Below are 22,317 nucleotides of genomic sequence, written 5' to 3'. Positions count from 1 at the left end.
GGTCCTCTCCATGCACAGTTCTTGTTTGGAGTATCAGTCTGTGTAAGACCCCTGGGCCTTGTTTTAGATAATTGGGGCATAAAAAAGACCTGATACATCATAAAAAATAACATAAAAATTAAATGTATTTTATAGCCCTAAAGAAGCTAAGCAAGAAGGAGGTCCTGGGTAAGATGATTAATCCTCACTCTGAAAGAAAAATTGGATGGACATTGGAAGAAGGAGTAAACAGGAAACAGGACAGGAGCTTAATAGATAGGGCCTCTGAAAGACCACCCAGCAGGGTATTAAAGCAGATCCTAAGACTCTTAACCAAACTTTGGGCAGAGTTCAGGGAATCCTATGAAAGAAGGGGGAGATACTGGGACCTGGAGAAGACAGGAGTTCCACAGAGCAACAGAACAGAACCAAAATATCTGGGCACAGGTGTCTTTTCTGAGACTCATACTCCAGCCAATATCTATTCATGGATATAACCTAAAACCCTGTCACAGATGTTGCCCATGGCAGCTCAGTCTCCAAGTGGATTCCCTAGTAAGGGGAACAGGGGCTGTCTCTGACATGAACTCAGTGTCAGGCTCTTTGACCACCTCCTCTTTGAGTGGGGAGCATCCTTGCTAGGTCATAGAGGAAGACAACTCAGCCAGTCCTGATGAGACCTGATAAACTACGGTCAGTGGATTTGGCGAGGGGCAGGGAGGAGATGAGGGAGGGAGGATGGGATTGGGAGGGAATGAAGGAGAGGGCTACAGCTGGGATACAAAGTGAATAAACTGTAATTAATATAAAATATAAAAATTTAATAAAACAAGAAAACCCTGGGCCCAGGTTTTTTGGCTCTGTTAGTTTCCTTGTGGAGTTCCTGTCCCCTTCCAGTCTTTCCATCTCTCTCTTTTTCCATAAAGATTCTGGCACTCTGCCCAAAGTTTGGCTGTGATTCTCAGTATCTTCTTCCATACCCTGGTGGGAAGAGTCTTTCAGAGGTCCTCTGTGGAAGGCTCCTGTCTTGTTCCTTTTCTTCTCCTACTTCTGATGTCTATCCTGCTTTTCCTTCAGAGTGAGGTTTATAAAACTGAAAACTTTTATAAAGCAAAGGACACTGTCATCAAAACAAAAAGATACCCTACAGACTGGGAAATTTTCTTCACCAACCGTACATCTGACAGAGGGATAATATCCAGAATATATAAAGAACTAAAGAAGTTAAAATCCAACAAGCCAAGTAATATGATTTAAAAATGGGGTACAGAGCTAAAACAGAGAATTCTCAACAGAGGATGGCAAATAAACATTCAAAGAAATGTTCAATGTCCTTAGTCATCTGAACAATTCAGAGCAAAAGGACCCTGATACTCCACCTCACACCCATCAAAATGGCAAAGAGCAAAACCTCAAGTGATGACACATGCTAGAGATGTTAGGGTGAAAGGGGACCCCTCTTCTACTGCTGTTGGGAATATATCCTTTACAACCAGTTTGGAAATCATTCTTTGGTCTTTTAAACAAATAATGCCCAATTGTGTTTTTATTTAAAAGAAATTATTCACATTTAAAAACATATTAATATATTTAGCAATATATTAATCTATTAATTTTTATTTCTTCAAGGTTGTTCCTCAAGTTATTCCAGACTCATATTGAATCTATTTTTAAAAGATAAGAATTAATTAATTTCAGAGTAACTGTTATTTTGCTCACCTTATATTTCATTTTACTGTCTAGACTATAATTGCACGTATTTTCTTTCATATAGGACTGTTATCTTTATCATTTTGTAAATATGTGTGTGATTGTATTAATAGTGCGTGTATTAAGAGGATTTAATCCTCTTTAATATACTTGGTTATTTTTATTTGCAAGGCATAAGAGTGGATGAAAACTTTTAGTGAACATTTTGGTCCATCATTTCTCCCAAGAAATATTTCTTTCTGTGTTTGCCAAGAAATTTCGTCTCCAGGAGAACAAATACTGCAATGCAAGGTTAAGAAGACCTGAAGCTGTGTCAGATCTCCCAGAAAGCTGATATATTTCTGAACCATTGTAATTTGCAAAACACAGGATTATTCAGGGACTGAACTGAAATATCATGTGTCACAGGTTACTAGACATCTCTGAGCCAGCTTTTCTCTGTTCTACAAACTGTCCAAAATATGTCTAAATCCTCAACTCTAAGTTACATTTCATTTCATAATGCTCAGACTGAGCTTCACTTTTAACTTCGATAATTTCCTAAATGGAAGAAGCTGTATAAAATATGGAGTGAACTACTCCATTATGTTCTTTGTGTTACCATGTGTGTATAATTTCCTTGAGCATTCCCCAAAGGCCAAGAGATAACATCATCTATTTTTATCTTTACCAGGTGTCTTACAATGATAGAAAACATCACACTGTTTTATTAGACATTGAAACAAAGAATAACATTTGCAGATCCAAAATGTTTGGGAACTATTCAAAGCAAACACAGAGACTACTGACCTGCACTACTTCTGCAGCAGACATGTTCTTCACACGTGACCAGCTTTTTACTCCAAGAAGGACATACAGTGTCCCAAAAACACTGGTCCTTGAGAACCTTGAACAAGTGACTCCTTATTAACAACTTAAGGAAAATGATTCAATATTTTAATACCTGCTAACAACATTTTAAATTAAACCTTTAATTTCAGTCCTGTAAATACTGAACAGTTTTGCTTCATCATTCAGGTACAAGAAGTTCTTTGCTCCTGTAGAAGCAGAAACAGTAATTACACTCAACCTTTTGTGTCAAACTATGATTTTGAATTATTAAGAAAAATAACGTGAAATAGAGTGAAGCCTTTCTAGCCATAAACCGTTTTAGAGTTATATCTCTTCAATTGTATCTTTTGTCATGGATATTTCTGAATTTCCACAAAAGAAAGACAAGTGTCTCATAAGTATGTAAATTTAGAATTCTATAATCATTCTTGAGATTCCATTTTGTGTTCCTGGGAGCAGCATAGCTATGGCATCTTCTTTTATGGCAATAACGTTCAATGATTCACAAAGCCTCTCCCAGTCTCTACTCTAAGACCAGCTCTGAATGATGAATGTTCACCACACAGCCAACATGTTGTAGCTAGTGTTAACTGAGTTGAGCTCAGAGCCACTTCAAAATACGTCACGCTGACAAAGTGAGCATTTTAAGCTGAAAACATTTGAAAATAAAAATAAAACATATGGGAAGTTTTTTGCCCACTACATCTCTGAAAACATCATTACTCAACCATGTTTGTAGCAGCTTTATTTGTAATAGTCAGAACCTGGAAACAACCCCAATGTCCATCAACGGAGGAATGGATACAGAAATTGTGGTATTTTTACCCAATGGAATACTACTCAGCAATCAAAAAATGAGGAAATCATGAAATTTGCAGGCAAATGGGGTGGGATCTAGAAAAGATAATTCTGAGTGAGGTATCCCAGAAGGAGAAAGACAAATATGGTATATACTTGCTGATATAGACCTACAAGATATGATAAACATAATGAAATCTATACACGTAAAGAAGATAAACAAGAAAGCAGACATGGGGTAAGATGATCAATCCTTACTTAGAAAGAGAAATGGGATGTGCATTGGACATATGACAGGAGTCTACTGTAGAAGGCATCTGAAAGACTCTACCTAGCAGTGTTTCAAAATACTAAGACTCATAACCAAACCTTCGGCAGAGTGCAGGGAATCATAAGAAAGAAGGGGAGTTAGTATGACCTGGAGAGGATAGGAGTTCCACAAGGACCAAATATAACTGGGCACAGGGATCTTTTCTGAGACTGACACTCCACCAAGGACCATGTATGGATATAACCTAGAACCTCTGCTCTGATGAAGCCCGTGGTAGGTCAGTAACCAATTGTTTTCCCATAGTAAGGGGAACAGAGACTATTTCTGACAGGAACTCAAGGGCAGGCTCTTTGACCTCCCCCCCCCCCAAGGGAGGAGCAGTCCTGCTAGGACACAGAGGAAGACTTTGCAGCCAGCCCTGAAGATACCTGATAAAAAAGGGTCAGATGAAAGGGGAGGAGGTCCCCCCCTACCAGGGGACTTGGAAAGGGGCAGGGAGGAGATGAGGGAGGGAGGGTGGGATTGGGAGGGAATGAGGGAGTGGGATACAGCTGGGATACAAAGTTAATGAAATGTAACTAATAATAAAAAATTTAAATTAAATTAAAAAATCTCTCCTTGTGAATTATTCGTCTCTCTCTCTCTCTCTCTCTCTCTCTCTCTTTCATCCCATTTACCACAAGGTGGTGAATAGCAGCTTCAACCTCTCAGACTGGCTGATGTAGTAAACGTCCCACAAGTAGATTTCAGAAGTTAGTTTCTGTCTATTATAAGCTTACCTATAGATTAGCCTTCCACAACTGGTCAGTCTAGATGTTGATTCTCCTGTCTCCTTCCTACATCCCTGAAAATTATAGCTCTGTTGTTAACATAATACAAAAACACAGGCTTTTGAGTTGCTTATCACTGAAAAATGCCATATGTGCATAATGTATAATAAACTATTGATGTTTCCATATCCTTTTCTTAAATTGTTTATTAACACTCATTAGTTGTACAGACGTTAGGTTTCATAATGAGTTTTCTAGTCAAACAGATGATTTGACTAGACCCTAATCTCCCTCCTGACACAGCTATGTTTTCATCCCCTGTTCCCATTAGTAGGCTAGGCTTTTTCTTCTCAAACAGGCTCCTTTCTACTTTCATGCCTAGAACCTATTTCCACAGCCGGAACTCTTTAAGGTACATGTGTTGACAGGAGCTCCACAAGGAGAGTAACAGAACCAAAAAATCTGGGCCCAGAGGTCTTTTCTGAGACTGATACTTCAACCAAGATCCATTCATGGAAATAACCTAGAACCCCTGCACAGATGTAGCCCATGGCATTTCAGTATCCAAGTGGGTTCCCTAGTAAGGGGAACAGGAACTGTCTCTGACATGAACTCAGTGGCTGGCTCTTTGATCACCTCCCCTGAGGGAGAAGCAGCCTTACCAGGCCACAGAGGAGGACAATGCAGCCAGTCCTGATGAGACCTGATAAGCTGGGGTCAGATGGAAGGGGGGAGGACCTCTCCTATCAGTGGACTTAGAGAGGTGCAAGAAGGAGATGAGGGAGAGGGGTACAGCTGGAACACAAAGCGAATAAAATCTAATTAATGTAAAAAAATAAAAATTTAATTAAAAATACCTATGTAAATGTACAGTAGAAAAATTACAAGATTGTTATCAAATCTGTTTTATTAAGTTTAATGTGAAGATGTACTGCTGTATTAACTTTCTTACAAATTACATTTTTGTTACTTACAGATCAATAAAAATATGGTGTGTTTATACATATTTCATTTATCCATTTATTTGGTGCTTAACACCTAGGCTGATATTGTAATTCAGCATTTGTCAATGGGCTTGAGGTAATCTGAGTATCTATGTTTCTTTGGAGGAAGTTTCCTTTAGAAATTTAACTGTGAATTTAGTGGTATTGGGAACAAATGGAGAGATTTTAGACATTGAAGAAAATATTGTGCTGAGTGTGATTCATGCCCTACTAATGGAGAAACCAGGAAGGCACTCAGCTTCCTCCACAACTTGAGAACAAAACAAGGCACCAGCAAGCCACTCTTCTGACAGTGGATGCACTGTCACCTTGATTGCATTTGTTTGGCTACAATAATATGACACAAACCTTCCTTTGCTTATAAACTACTTAATTTATAGTGTTTTGTAACAGCAGTCTAAATGAACTGTCACAGAGCCATATATATATTTAAACCAGTGGATTTTTCTACATCAACTATTCATTTGTCTTTGTTTTAAGAGATATTTATATACTCAACTTAAATAAACAAATAAAATAAAGTCCTCTTCCATTTCCTACAAGAATATTTTTTTCAGGTATAAATGTGACTAAGCTTTCACCAGTTGTGTTATGGATTACCTCTGTAAGGATGAAACTTGAAAAACACATTAAATATCAAAACATGCATGGTCTTTAGTTTAACATTTGAAACCTTTTAATTATAGGATTAGTCTTTTCCTATTTCCTAAATTCCATTTAAAACTATTTTAATCCTTTAATTCTTCAGGTGTTATGGGAAAACTTGAGGTTAGATTCTATCAGTTTTTCTAAATCTTCAATTCTCATGAATTCTCTGAATCAGATGAAAAAAAAACATAGTTGATAGAAAAGTAATTCTACACAGACAAGGCACATGGCATATCCAGTTTGAACTCTGCATTTTATTTATATCACAGTCTTATTACTTTCTTCCTTTCTCTGTTCATAATATTCCCTTTCGGTTTTAGTCTATTTTTTACTTGTTTTGTTTTTAAAATTCTGCATCATAATTCTACATATGAAATAAGGAGATTCAGCTGGACTGATGATATCCTCATATTTTCTGATGATAAAGAACTGACAAAAGTTGAGTCATATGTGATGACTTTATCAGGATCCCACAGCCATATTTAAAGATTTGTGCAATATTAGGTGAATATTTGAACAATTCTCCTTAGTCTCTCATGTATCTCCACACTAGCATGTACAATACATGCTTTAATTTTCTTGCATCGAACCAATACTTTAACAAGTTCTCACTGCCTGGAAAGCAAATGTTGTCTCTAAGTTGTTCCCCAGGAACTCCATGTTACCAGAATCAATAGTTTAATCTCCTCCCACAGCTTGGGGAAATCCTATCCTTCTGAAGTTTTTTCCCTAACCACTTAAGTGCTGGAAGTTATTTTCATCCTCTGCTCTTGAAATTTTGTTTAAATAATTTATACATTATGGCTCACATTTGCAGAAATGTTTTTTAATGGTGAGCTAAACAGGAGAGACAAGCTTCATTCATAAATTCTGTATGTGTTCGTTCTTGTAGAATTAACATTTACCTCTGTAATTCTTATATACCTTTAAGGAAATAGAGATGGAAACTTTGAAATAGGTGGAGCTTTTGTTAATTAAAAAAATGTTAAAGTAAGTTACTATGTGTGAGTAGTGGAAAAGCATATCTAAGAGATGCTGGAATGTTCAATTGTAACAAAGGATAGAAAGATAAACTATTGCTTATTCTGTTCCTTGACTTTTTATTTTCTTCATCACTCAGCACTGGCTTTTATTGTTATTTCAGAACTTTCACATTCACATATTGCTTTACATGGCAGCTTTAACAAAACAAGTGTGGAAATATTTTTACAAGTTTCATACAGTCAAACATAGTTGTGAGCAGGAGTGCCTTGAAAACTTCATACCCACTGATAAGCACTATATGGTACTTCTTCCTGCCACTTGGCACTTTTTATCATATTTATCATATTTATATTTCACAAAGCTCTGAGAGATTCTGAGGTCATGATATAGTGTCCCACATAACCCTAAGCGTTCAGCAGTCACTTATTCTCAGTACTTCAACCTTTCAGTGTGGTGTGCATTAATTACCATTAGCTTCTTTGATAAGACTGATGATAACTTTCCTCTAACGAAATAAACTCAAATACTTACAAGGCAGGTTGATGATGTAAACATAGGAGTACCTGTACGTACCCAGAACCATGAGATTTTTGATATCATGCGCAGTATCAGGCATGAATGTTCTCATATGAGTAGGTCTCACAAACAACCACAAATCAGTCAGCTATCCTCATGACATTCATGTCACCATTGCATTAGTAAGCACCCATTCCCTAGAAAGTTCGTATTGTAATATCTAAGGTCTAACCCTGGATCATTGCTGACTCTTTTCCCCAAGGTTTTTACAGAGTATTTTCCAGCTCTCTGAGCATTAGGGAAGAGAAAGGGAGCCACCAAATCCTTTCTCACACTGTTTGTCTATATTTTCCAACAGAAATATGCAGCGTCTTCCACAGTATGGTCTTACCATACAGTTATGGCTGGCAACAGCTGGCAGTGTCTATGATCTGTATAGATTTTGCAGACTCTGAGACCTACTTTGACCAACAACTCATAATCATTTAGTACTGTTGCTTTTATTTAATGACCCCTATTATTTGGCATCAACATTATCTTTCCTCACATGATTACTCTCTTAAATTATTTACTAATTTTTTTTATACCAGCTTATAGACATATGATTAGGCATGTGACTTCTTAATTAATATATACTTACTTTTAGTTAACACACTCTCTGTACCCTCTTACTTTCATTGGTGCTTAAGCCTTGCTACTCTCATTACTTCCTCTTTCTCCTTTTATAGCAAACGTGTTTTCCCATCACCACTCCCCTAAAGGCGGATGCTCTACAGGCTATGACCACTTTCTCACTTGTAGATCTATGCACAATCCAATTTAAACAAACAAACAAAACAACCCTAACATTTGTAGCTGCTAACTCTATGTGAGATAAAATACGTAGTATTTGTTGTTACAAGTGGGTAACTGTGGTCAATATGTTTCATGCTTCTATTCATTTTCTTCCAATTTGCATAATTTAACTGTTTTAAATTTGTATTCTTATTATTTTATTTGATTTATTTAATCACTTTACAGCCTGATCTCAGCCCCTTCCTTCCAGTCCTACCCTCATGTCGCTTACCCCCTGACCCCATCTACTTCTTTTCAGAGAAGGGGAGGCTCCTGAAAGATACCAACCCACTCAGGCACCTCAAGTCACAGCAGGACTAAGAGCATCTTCACCCACTGAGGGCAGACAAGGCAGCCCAGCGAGCGCAAAGATATCCAAAATCAGGCAACAGAGTCAGAGCTAGCCTTTAACCCCATTGTTATAGGACGCACCTGATGACCAAGCGGCACATCTTCTACATATATGTGGGGAGGGGGGGGAGTCTAAGCCCTGACCATGCTTGTTTTTTGATTGGTGATTCAATCTCTGTGAGCACCATGGGCCCAAGTTAGTTCACTCTGAAAGACTTCTTGTACTGCCCTTGACACCTGTTTCTCCCTCAATAATTCTTCTCACTCTTTGGCAAAACTCCCTGAGCTAGGCCTATTGTTTGGTTATGAGTCTGAGTCTGTTCTGAGGCTCTGCTTGTTAGAGCCTCTCAGAGGACACCTCTGACAGGCTCCTGTCTGCAATCTTAGCAGAGTATCATTTATAGTGTCATGGCGTGGCACTCTCAGAGAAGGTGGGTTTTTGCTTTTGTCAGGCATTGTTTAGGCATTTGCTCAATTTCTGCTTTATCTGCTCTATCTTTATCCTTGCACATTTCATAAGCAGGGTAAATTTTGTTTCAATGTTTTTGCGGGAGGGTTGGTTGCCCTTTTATGAGGAAAAGGAGAAGGGGAGGTATTAGAAAGAGGGGGTGGCCTAGCAAGGCTGATCCTCCCTGGCAGGGGTTGGGAGTGGGGAGACAGTCATTGAGTTCATGTCAGGAATAGTCCCTGTTCCCCTTACTAGGAGAACCCACTTGGATACTGAACTACCATGGGCTACATTCGAGCAGGGGTTCTAGGTTGTATCCTAGGTTGGTCCTTGGTTGGAGAAACAGTCTCATAGAGGACTCCCATGCTGTGATATATTTTGTCCTTGTGGAGCTCCTGTCCTCTGCCATTCATACTAACTCCCCCTTTTATCATATGAGGAGGATGTTGCAGCCAGTCCTGAAGATACCTGGTAAGCTAGGGTCAGATGGAAGGGGAGGAGACCTCCTCTATCAGTGGACTTGGAAAGGGACAGGGAGGAGATGAGGAAGGGAGGGTGGGAATGGGAGGGAATGAGGGAACAGGCTATAGCTGGAATACAAAGTTAATAAACTGTAACTAATATTTAAAAAATAAAAATTAAAAAAAAGAAAGAGGGGGTGGGACTGGAAGGAGAGGAGAGAAGAGGCTACAAGGATGTTAAGTGAATAAACTAAATAAATGAGAAGAAAGTCTACAAAGTCATGGAAACTGAACAACTCTCTACTCAATGAAGAAAAAAAGAAAAAAAAATTAAAGACTTTCTAGAATTCAATGAAAATGAAGGCACAACATAGCCATACTTATGGGACACAATGAAAGCAGTGCTCGGAGAAAAGTTTATGTGACTAGTGCGTTCATAAAGAAACTGGAGAGATCTCATATTAGATGCTTAAAACCATACCTGAAAGCTCTAGAATAATTTTCCCCTTTTACAGTTGTGACAGTTACAATATAATTATGATCAACACATCTCTTGATAGACATGTATGCTGACTTGATTTACAGCTAGACCAGGAATGATTCTTGATGGGCAGGCATCACTATAAGAGGGTATGGCGTCCTATGGTTACATGCGCAGGAGTGGTAAACCTCATTAGATTGTATCTGTACTTCTATTTTTCTTTCCTCTGAGAAATGATCATGTAGATTTCAAAAGTTACTTCAGTGGTTTACATTTCTGCCAGCAGTGCATTAGAGTTCTCCCTTCCCCACATCCACCCCAGCATTTGTTTTTATATCTCTTCTGGATGACGGACATTCTGACAGGAGTCAGATACAATCTTACAATCTTTTTTTAAATTATTTTATTTATTTATTTTTATTAATTACAGTTTATCACTTTGTATCCCCCCACAAGCCCCTCCCTCTTCCCCTTCTGGTCCCACCCTCCCTTCCCCTTCTTCACGCATGCCCCTCCCCAAGTCCACTGATTGTGGAGGTCGCCATCTCCTTCCTTCTGATCTTAGTCTATCAGATCACATCAGGAATGGCTGCATTGTCATCTTCTGTGGCCTGGTAAGGCTGCTCTCCCCTCAGGGGAAGGTGATCAAAGAACAGGCCTATCAGATTATGTCAGAGGCAGTCCCTCTTCCCCTTATTATGTAACCCACTTGGACACTACACTTCCATGGACTACATCTGTGCAGGGGTTCTAGGTTATCTCCATGCATGGTACTTGGTAGGAAACAATCTTAAAGTAATCTTAATCTGCTCTTTCCTGATGGCAAAGTTTGTGAAACATAGAGTACTTTGTGTACTTTAGACATCAGACATCGGTCCTTTATCAGAGGTTTAATTTTTCTAAAGATTTTCTCCCATTCTAAGGGCTTCCCTTTTCACCCAGTTAAGGATAGTCTCTTATTTATGTGTTTGTTTGTTTACAGTTTTGCTTTGTTGTGTTTTGAAGGGCATGCACATGATACAGCGTGTGTGGAGATCATAGGGCAGCTTGAAGAACTCCGTCTACTGATGAGCATATAAGCAAGCTGGTACCATGTTTTATTGTGAAAAGAACAGAAATTAATATGGATGCACAAGTATGACTGTTATATGATGTAAAGTCCTTTGGGTATGTGCCAAGAAATGCAAGCCCTGAGCCATATGGCAATTCAATTCCTATTCTATTTCTCTTTTTCTACTATGTGGCTTTAGGGATCCAACTTAAGTCACTTAGCTTGGTGATGAGTTTATACTTACTGAACCATCTCACTAACTTGCATGAAATATTTCTAAATTATCTGAATCTCTGAGGGACATTTTTAAGGTTGATTTGTGAAAATATGCTGTTCCATAATTTATCCTGAAAATTCTGACTTGTAAAAGGAATGTCTTTATTTTCAAACAAAGTACCAATGTAGTAGGGAGAAAATATTTTCCTGGCATGGTTCACAATAAAGACAAAGCATTATCTACATATTTCTAGTACCATTGTTAAAATATTTAGCGATGACAGATGTGTCTTTAGTCTTTCTTTAGTCTGTCTTGCCTCCCAGTACATGCTGAATTCTGTTTGTTCTGAGATGAGCAAGTGACTATAGCTTCTAGAACACATTGCTCAGTGAACACATCATGCTTTGCATATCTGCATTTATGTGTTTCCTCTCCGCTCAGAATCCAAACATAATATTTACCATAATGTTATAACAACCAGAACATAAAGGCCAAATATATGTGAGAAATTTCTAGTACAGATGTAAAATATCCTTGGCAAAATATTCCATTGTGTTTGTTTTAATGAAATTTTTCTGTTTTTGAACAGTACTTAGGAAGTAACATCACATCACATATAAAGAGGCCAGTCTACTTCAGTACAGCATACTATGCATAAATACTCAAAATCTTAGGAACACTCTCCAGTAGTTCTGTAAGGACCTATACTCATGTTCATCAGTGCAAAGAGCCATCTTTGACCAGAACAACAAAGAATGATCATTCACTGCCATCTGATACATTTTTCCAAATGTAACATCTGTTTCTTTCTGAACTTGTTGTGGAGAGAAGACAACAGGAGTTTATCTTCCAACAAGTATTTACTTTGTGCTTTTCTTCCCTCAATAAGTTATAATAGAGATATTTTCTGAAAGGCAGAGAAGTGTGTAGTAGATTTGACATTTTTATATGAAAGCTGAAAATTCGTAGGGAGTTGAACAACAAGTGTTAGAACTTTATGGTGCAATATAAAACATATGGGATTTTTCTAGATTTGGGCTTTGGCAAGTGATCTGTAGCAGTTTGCCTTCTTTGCAATTCTAATTAAAATGTTTATGAGGGCTGAGAAAATGTGAGTAAAAATTGCTATGGTGCTGGCACTACAAAAATACACATGAATAAACAGGATGAGTGTTAAGCAGGCTTCTGATTTTAATACTATTTTTACTATTTAAGGGGAAGGTGATATATGAAACATATTGATAAATATTTAAATTTTAACTGGAGTCATAGTCCTTCTTGCTGGATCTCAGTGTAGCAGTCTTTGACACATTGCTGTCAATCTTCATCAGAGACATTACTTTAAGCATGTTATTTAATCCCTCCTTTCATGGATCCAGATAAAAATCTGAATAACTGAAAGCAGCAATGGCTTATTTTTTTTAATAGTTAAAGGCTGAAGGGCTCTTTCTGTATTATCTTAGCAGAGATGAAGATAATGTACTTCAAACACTCAGAAGACCTTATTAAAGTTTTAATTAGAGAGTACATGCAATTCAGCCAGAACATTGATATAGAGCATTCATGCTGAACTGAACAGGATGGACAAGAAACATCCTGAACTGAAATGGAAATCAAAGGATTAGGTTGCAAGGGCTTTAATGAATGGTGAGTACTGATAGGTTATAGAAGATCTGAAGATTACTGTGAGTGAAACAGTGAAGAAATGCCATGAAACACGAGAGATAAAAGGCAAGTCAATGGGAATCTTATGAGGGTATGAGGGACTGCTGTTCCTTTATTCATCTTCTTTTTTTTTTTTTTTTTTTTTTTTTTTTTTTTTTTTTTTACAATAAACACCACAATCAAAGATCTGTTTGGCTGTAATCAGTTCCAACCAATCCAGATCCAACACTGGTAAATTTATATCTGTCTCCCCACAGATCCTGATATATCTATCGCTTATGTTTTTTTTTCATGTTGTAAATTATACAAAAATGAGATGGTAATCTAGCCAGAGGAATTTTTAAGGCTGTATGTCATTTACCTTCTGAAATTCCACATGAAAAAAAAAATCCATTTCTTTCCTTTCTTTCCTAGTTTATAAAAGATTTGCTTTCTCTCTCTCTGTCTGTCTCTCTCTTTGCCCCATTAATTGGTCTATTCGATTTTTATTAACAGTTGTTACATCCATACAATTCACAAGATATTTCTTATAATTCCCATTTTCAGTCCAATAAAAGACCCTGTATATAAAAAATAACTACATACAGTAATAATAATTATAAAATAATCAGGAAAACCATATATAAAAGTTACATTCAAAGTGTTTAGTCTATTTTTATTTGGCAACCTTGAAGAAAATATTATCTGTCCTATCTTGGTGAGTCTAAACTTATGAACCTAAGTCATTCTCTATCATAGTTATTTCAATAAACCCAAACACATCTATTTAGACCTAAAATCATCTTTTTAACTCCTTATCAACTAAGCTTAATTATAAAACTATAACTATCTAGTCTTCAGTCAACTGCCTAACTTTGCCAAGTTAGGGTAAACTAGTCATTCATATTTCCTACCTCACAATTAAGTTTGTCAAATATACTGTGCCCAAAGGCTGAAGATGATGTTATTGAGAGATATTAGATGACGCTCCAAACAGTGAACTGTTTCTGCCAGTTTCACTTATTTTGGAAGATACTTGCCTGCACTCCCTGCTTACTCAGGCAATAATTTTACACCTTCTCAAGTCTCCGATGGAATGGAAGACTAGACAGTTATAGTTTTATAATTAAGATTAGTTGCTTAGGAGTTACGAAGATGTTTTTAGGTCTAGAAAGATGTTTTTAGGTTGACAGATACAAGATATGATAGAGATTGATTTAGGTTGAGAACTTTATATTCACCAAAATAGGGTAGATGATGTTTTCCTTAAAGCTGTCAAACACTAGCGAACTGGATGTTGTGAGTGTAATTTTTTCTCCAGTTAGAGAGTCTTTTATTTAGGCAAAAGCAGGACATGTTGCAGGAGTTTTGATCCCGTTATGAACCCAGAGATGGTAAAGTGTAAAAACCTGCTTCTAACTGTGGAGGGGATCTACTCTAGTACACGTAATTAATGCAAGATCTTTCTGTTTATTGTAAACAAGTATTTGTGGTGGGGCTCAGCCCTAGTGCACACCTTTACTGCAAGAACTTTCTGTAGCTAAATAAAGTTAACCTTAGGTTCCATAGGCAGAACAAGAAATCAGCTGACAGGGATGAAATAGAAAGGAGGAGCATTGAAAGAAGGGCCTTTAAGACAGCTTGGAGAAGAAGAAGGAGCTTTTGGGCTTTTACTTTTTTCACCTGGGAGATGAGCTGAGTAAGAAAGGCTGTTTACCTGTGGGACATGAGCTCAGTAGTAAAGACAGTTTGTGCTTTCTCTGCCTTTCTGAGCTCATAGGCTTTCACTCCAATTTCTGGCTCCCAAGGCTTCACTGGAAAAAATGGAATAGCTGTGATTTTCATTCATTACAACAATCCAAAGTCTATCTATTTCACTCATTTTTAACTCTTTATGTACTCTTTAACACATCATTGCTATGAATAAGTTTTAAACTATATATTGAATAGCACAGCACTTAAGCTTTTCTTTTGGTTGATAATTTCAGACCACTCTTATTTTACTTGCTGTAGCTCAAAGGCTTACAACTTAGATACAGTGGGATATTAAGTTAAATGCCTTTGTTTCCTATATAAGAATTGTCTATTTTTCTTCTAGGATGATAAGAATGAATTTATTATTATGTTTAATGAAACACTTATAATAGTGTATTTTCTATAATAATTCAAAATAGTGACTTTACATTGCAGAATATAAAAAATTTCAATAATAGTTTAAATAACTCCAAGGTACATGTGTCCTATATAGGAATGATTTAAGTTTTCACAACAGTATGCTTTCTTATATAAAGAGCTTACCAAAATTCTGTAAAAGCAATAATTTGCCAAGTAAATTGAAATACTAGAAAAGAAAATGCTGTGGTGGTTTGAATAAAAGTGGCCTCCCTGGGTTCATATATTTGAATGCTTTGTCATCAGGGAGTGTCACTACTTGAGAAGGAATGAGAGCAATGGCCTTGTTGGAGTAGGTGTGGTCTTGTTGGAGAAAGTAGGTCAACAGGGGTGGGATATGACATTTCTAAAGCTAAACTCAGGCCCACTGCTCCTCTTCTTGATGCTTGTGGATTCAGATGTAGAACCATCAGTGCCCTCTCCAGCACCACGTCAGCCTGCATTCAGCCATGCTTCCCGCCATAACAGTAATAGACTAAACCTAGGAAACTGTCAACCAGTCCTAGTTAAATGCTGTCTTTTATAAGAGTTGCCACTATCATAGTGTCTCTTCATAGCAAGGTCACACCCCCTAAGACACACATAGACGGTAAATTAAAAAATGACAGTGGAACAATGGGATTAGAAGCCATGCATAAAGAAATAGTGAAACAGTGATTAAAATGACTGTGGATTTAAAAAAGTAATAATAATAATAAAGGAAAAGTCAAATAAGTTTATATGTAGAGATTAATATATGATATTGGAGACACATGAATATTCTTAGATTAAAGGGGGAAACTAAGAAAGAGGAGGTTTCAAATGCCAAGTGAGTGTGATTTAGACTATGCAATGGCCTGCTTTTGCCTGTGACACTGCAGGTAGATGTGTCTTACAGAGGCTTCCCTAGCAGAGTGATAAGCTAAATCAAGTGTTCCATTGGGTTTCTGCAGCTCAAATAAATTCTTTTTGAAGGTTTGTGGTTGATGCTGTCTACATTTTTGACACACGAGAAAAAAATGATAAACACATAATATTATAAACACCTTGGAATAATAATCAGGAAAACCACAACATTCTGAGGAAAATTTCACACAGATTCTCAGAGTGTCAGTCTTCCTGTATTCACATGCCTGTTGCTTCAGCTTTCCAGTGATGGATTCAGGTCATTAAATCACACACATACTCAAAATAAACACAAAACTTGTGCAATCATAGTATTATCCTTTGTAAAACAATTTAAAATTAGTTTATGATACAAAGTATGTGTCAAAATCAAGTACTTTACTCACATTTTCTTCTCAAAATAGTCTTACTTAAAAATGTTTATCTTGAGTTTTTACAAAAATGTAATTTTGGAAGAGTCAAAGCAGCATTCATTATAATATATATGAATAATCTAACCAACAACCAAACATTAAAACATAGTTGCATACATTTTACTAGCTTTGTTTGATATTACTTATTTAAAAATTACTCAGCTTTTTATTTGTAAAAAAACACAGATATGTAAAACAAAGTCAATGTGTATTTGACAATTTTCCAGTAACAATTTTTCTACCCATACAATATTTGAAAGATGAGCTGGACTAACCTCGTTCACCTTCACTCATCTTTAAAAGAAAGACTGTATCTTGTAGCAAGAGATCAGCACATTTGGCACAGTAGTTGGCTTCCCTACTTTGACCGAGGTAATTGGAAATCCTAGCTTTCTGTTTTGTCACAGCGGGTTTCCAGAGACTTGGAATCAATAGCACAAAGAAACTAAACATCCAGGTTTACTTTCCATAGTCAATCCATCATGGGGAACACTCTTCATTATCTCTTATGTGATATTTCTGATGTGCCCAATGTTCCACTAATACAAAGCTACACTTCTAGATGCAAACTAACTATAATTCACATCTAGTTATTTTGTTGTTGTATTCCTTAGCTAATAGTTTATAAACAATCCCCATGAAATAACTTGCAACTATAGATTGAGGGAAGATGTTCAATACAACAGAACTAATAATGTATTGCTGCTCCTTCTATTCAATAATTCAAGTCATCTGGTCACTTGGTGAGCACCATGGCCAAGGTCAAAACAAGGAGAATTTCTAAAATATAACAATGGTGTAACAAAGAACATGAGTCACCCCAAACTTCCATTTGAGTTTGCAAGAAACTTCATGTAGCTATATTACTGGCTACAAGCAGTTCTGTCATTTGATTTGTTGAAATCCAATTAGCATTTACTGAGTCTCTAGCAATTTCCATGTCTATAAAACAAGCTCTTCTCCTCTAGGGTCTTATCTAAAATTAGAAACATCGAATTAATGTGTTAACTCAAGTGGATCAGAGTACCATGATCAAATGTGAGAGGTATTAGTTTTCAAATATAAGGTCTTTAAAAGATTCAGTTATTATAAGAAAATTTCAATGTCCCTAGACACAAGTGATAGCTTTAAATTTTGAAAACATTTGTGAAAGGAAAGATTGATTTTTCTGTTTAATTAATAAGTGTTCCACTTTGGGACTCTTTTAAGTTGGGTTATATAACATTGTATATTTAACATTGTATATAAATATAACATTGTATATTTATTTCAATGGATTTCAAATGGATTGTTCTGAGTTTATAGATAATCAAAAATGGTTGTTGGTGAAACATGATTGATTTTGTTAATTTATCTCAATAAAATCCCATTGGAAGTAAAAAGAAAATATTGTGGTAAACTACTATACAATCAGACAAATGGTTCTCCGTAGACTGTACTAAGTAAAACACCATTTAATTTTTATTTCTATTTGATTTTATTTATTTATATTTAATTTTATTATTAAATATAATGAGAAAATTGTTTTAAAATTTAAAATCCATCTAAATAACAATAAAACACATTCTGAGCTTAACCTATTTGTACTCAATGTAAGGAAAAACGAATTATATATGCTAATGTCATGTTATGAGAAAAATATACATTTTGGTGGCATTTTATCACTAATGTCTTATATTTTTATAAGTAAATTGTAGTATACAATAAAAATACCAAGCCATGTAGTCAGGTGTAGTTACTCAGTCTTGCAATCTCAGTGTTTGAGAAATAGAAAAAGGAGGATCCAGAGTTTAAAGTCCTTGCTAGTTAGTTAGTGAGTTCAAGGTCAGCCTGAACTACATGAAATACTGTCTCCTCCCCTCCAAAATATATGTATAATAATTTAACATATACATATGACAAACAAAAATGCATAGCCAAAATATTTAACCATTCAATACTTTAGTTGTACATTTGTGAATATAGAAATAATTTCTGAGAGAAATGTTTGTACTTTCTCTTACATGTATCTGTATTTTTGGTAGGAATGAGTCTCTATAATTTAAAAATAATTTTTAGGAAGATTATAACACTGTTAAAATATAAATATATTTTTAGTACTCATTCACAGAGTAGGAATCTTTTAAAAAAATTTTACGATGGTGTTCTGGGACTCACTGAATTTGAGTAGATATATTAGAGGAGAGCCAATCATTTGGCATATGCAATAAAGAATTCTTCATTTTATAACGGATAGGGTCATTTAATTCTTACTATAATAGTGGTTATTTCTATTTTGCAGTAAATATTTCAAGTTCTAAAGAGATCATTCTGAGTGAGGTAACTCAGAAACAGAAAGACAGGCATAGTATACATTCACTAATAAGCAGATAGTAGCCGTACAATATAAGGGAGCCATCTACAGACCTAAAGAAGCTAAGCACATAAAATTCCATTCACTCTGCCCAACAGTTGACCATCAGGCTCAGCATCTGCTTTGATAGTCTGTAGGGCAGAAGCTGTCAGAGGCCCTCTGTGGTAGGTTCCTAGAAGTGGGAAATAGTAAGAGCTGGAGAGGACAAGGTCTCCACAAGGAGAGCAACAGAACAAGAAAATTTGAACACAGGGAACTTCCCAGAGACTCAAACTCCAAGCAAGGACTATTCATGGAGATAACCTAGAACCCCTCCACAGATGTAGCCCTTGGCAGTTCAGTGTCCAAGTGGGTTACATAGTAATGGGAAGAGGGACTGCCTCTGACATAATCTGATTGGCCTGCTCTTTGATCACCTCCCCCTGAGGGGGGAGCAGCCTTACCAGGCCACAGTAGAGGACAATGCAGCCACTCCTGATGTGAACTGATAGACTAAGATCAGAAAAGAGAGGAGAACCTCCCCTATCAGTGGATTTGGGGAGTGGCATGCATGCAGAAAGGGGAGGGAGGCTGGGATCGGGAGGGGAGGAGGGAGGAGCTTATGGGGGGATACAAAATGAATAAAGTGTAATTAATAAAATAAAAAAATATATTCTTACTCAAAAAAAAAAAAAAAAAAAAAGAAGAAGAAGCTAAACACTAAGGAGAAACCTAGGGAGGACGCTTAAATTTCATTCAGAGTACCAAACAGGATAGACACCAGAATCAGTGGAAAGAGAAAACAGGATGGGAATCTACTATAGAGGATCTCCCGAAAGGATTCACCCAACAAGGGATTGAAGCAGATCCTGAGACTGAGGGCCGAACTCTGGGCAGAGCACAGGGAATGCAGGGAGTCTTATGGAGGAAGAGAGGGTTGGGATTAGAAGGACATGGGGAGGACAGGAGCCCCACAAGGAGATCAACAAAACTAAAAGTTCTGAGCCCAGGATGTCCTGCAGAGACTGATGCACCAGAGGAGGATCATGCATGGAGAGGACCTAAACCCTCTGCTTAGATGTGGCCAACTTGCAGCTCAGTCTCCCTGTGGCTCTCTGAGGAAGCAGAGCAGGGGCTGCCTCTATCATGAACTCAGCTGACTGCTCTCTGATTACTTGCCCCTTATGATGCTGCCTTTCCAGGCCATGAAGAAGATCCAAGCAGTCCTGATGAGATTTAACAAGCTATGGACAGATGGCAATAAAGGATAACTCCTTCTTTCAGGACTAGAGGAAGGGAATGATGGGCAGAGGGAGGAATGATGAGTTGGGGGAGGGGTTTCAATCTAGATAGATAATTGTAATTAAATATTGTAAAGAATAAAATAAAAATAAAAAAGAAGGAAAAATCTTTCAATAAAGGTGAATTAAATTTAATTTGGTTATATAATGACTGAAAATCGAGTAGTTATTTTGAGGAAGAAGCATGAGCTCATTTCAGGTGACATTATTCTTCTCTATCACTGCAGTGATTTTTAACCTGGGAGTTGAATGATCCTTTCACACTGGTCACCTAAGACCATTGGAAAACACAAATATTTACATTATCATATATAGTAAAATGACAGTTGTGAAGTAGCATCAAGAATAATTTTATACTGTCTTTGAAGAGGAAGACAATGCAGCCACTCTTGATGAGACCTAACAGACTAGGATCAGAAGGAAGAAAAAGAAACCCTCCCCTACCAGTAGACTTGGGGAAGGGCATGCATGGAGAAGGGGGAGGAAGGGAGGAATTGGGACGGGAGGAAGGAGGAAATTATGTGGGGGGGGGATACAAAGTAAATAAAGTGTAATTAAAAATAAAATTAAAAAATACAGAAAAAAAGAATAATTTTATAGTTGTGTTAACAGCAACATGAGGAGTTGTATTAAAGGGTTGCAGGAAGGTTGAGAAACACTGTTTTAGGGATTGTTAAATTTTTCAGGAAACAAGAAATAATTCCTATATAAGTAAATAATACATGAAAGTTCCTTTCATACTGCCTGGAATATCTTTTTGTGGAAAATGAGTAATTGAAGGCTAATTTATATGAAGTGTCAAGAGAGTTCTCAAGTTGCACCTTTAATTCAACTAGCATATTTTATTAATATTTTTGTCTAGACCATAAAGCATTAAACTTCCTAGCATACAATGAGGTTTTGCTGGAGAAGCTGATGTTAATGTGTTTCCAGCCTAATACTGTATTAGACACTAAAATTGGGTTTATATATTGTCATCACATTAGTGTTAATATATTCTGAAGCTTTTAAAGCTTAAATATCTTAATTATCTGACATAAATACTTTAGAATTCATTCAATTTCTATGAAATTACATGTACAGAAAATATGAAAAGTGAATATATAACATGTATATCATATTTTAGGTTTTATAGATAAACCCACAGATATACATATATACTTGTATACATATACTTATATGTGAATTTATAGTTTATAAATACTGAGAAGAACAAGCATAGAGCTGTGTGGCAGATACATATGATAGTGCAGATTTTGCAGTTTTAGGCTGAATTGATACAGTAGGGATAATACTTGACTAAATATCAAACAAGAATAAAGTGAAAACTGTGGGACACCTGAAAAAAAAAAGATATAGTAGTAAGAGAACACACAAGAACAATGGAATTGGGGATGAAGCATTCTCAAGATGTTCAATGGTGAGGCCAGTGCTGCTTGATCAATATGAACAGAGGTAAATAATATAACACAGTATTGCAAAAAAAAAAAAAAAAAAAAAAGTAAATAATGTAGGATCAATACTGTTGAGCAACTTTTATTGGGCCTTGTTTACTTTTATTCTCAGCTAATCATTAATTTAGGAATCTTTGGCTCTTCAGCCCACGACCACTTTAAACATTGTTGAAGTGACTTTTTTTTTAATAGGTTAGGTACTGGCTTTATTATTCTAAAGAGCTTCTGGAAAGTTTGCCTGTCTCTAGGTTTCTTATTCTCTAATGATAAATGGATATGTTTATTCTATCACTCATGCAGTGGAAAATCATAAAGATGTCATTGATAGTTACAGTATAAAAGGACACACTGCGAAGTTACTTTGAAATCTCTACATGTAAAATGTCAAAACGCTTGATACAGTTGTGAACCTCTCATTCATCTTAATCAGTGGTTCTCAGAGAATGGCTTCACAGCAGCAGGGCATCACTTGGAAATTTTCCAGCCACAGGAATTCCTGCTCCAAGCCTCAAGCCTAGTAAAGCAGAGTCCCGGGAGTGGTGCCTAGCTTTCATAACCTCTTGGCTTTTGAAAACCACAGACTGAAATCAAGTCTTCCCTAGACACATGCACAAATCAAGACACACTGAGGTCAATAGATACATCTTCTGAGTTGATACTAGAACTCAATATTGTTGACTGTGAAAATTCAATAAAACTAATATAAAAATATGAATACATGTATCTATAAAATAGCATTTCTTGTATTACTTATGACTCAGC

Source organism: Meriones unguiculatus, chromosome 3, assembly GCF_030254825.1.
Source record: "Meriones unguiculatus strain TT.TT164.6M chromosome 3, Bangor_MerUng_6.1, whole genome shotgun sequence".
Lineage (NCBI taxonomy): Eukaryota > Metazoa > Chordata > Mammalia > Rodentia > Muridae > Meriones > Meriones unguiculatus.
The sequence above is the reverse complement of the archived record's forward strand: the minus strand, read 5'-3'. Positions refer to the sequence as shown.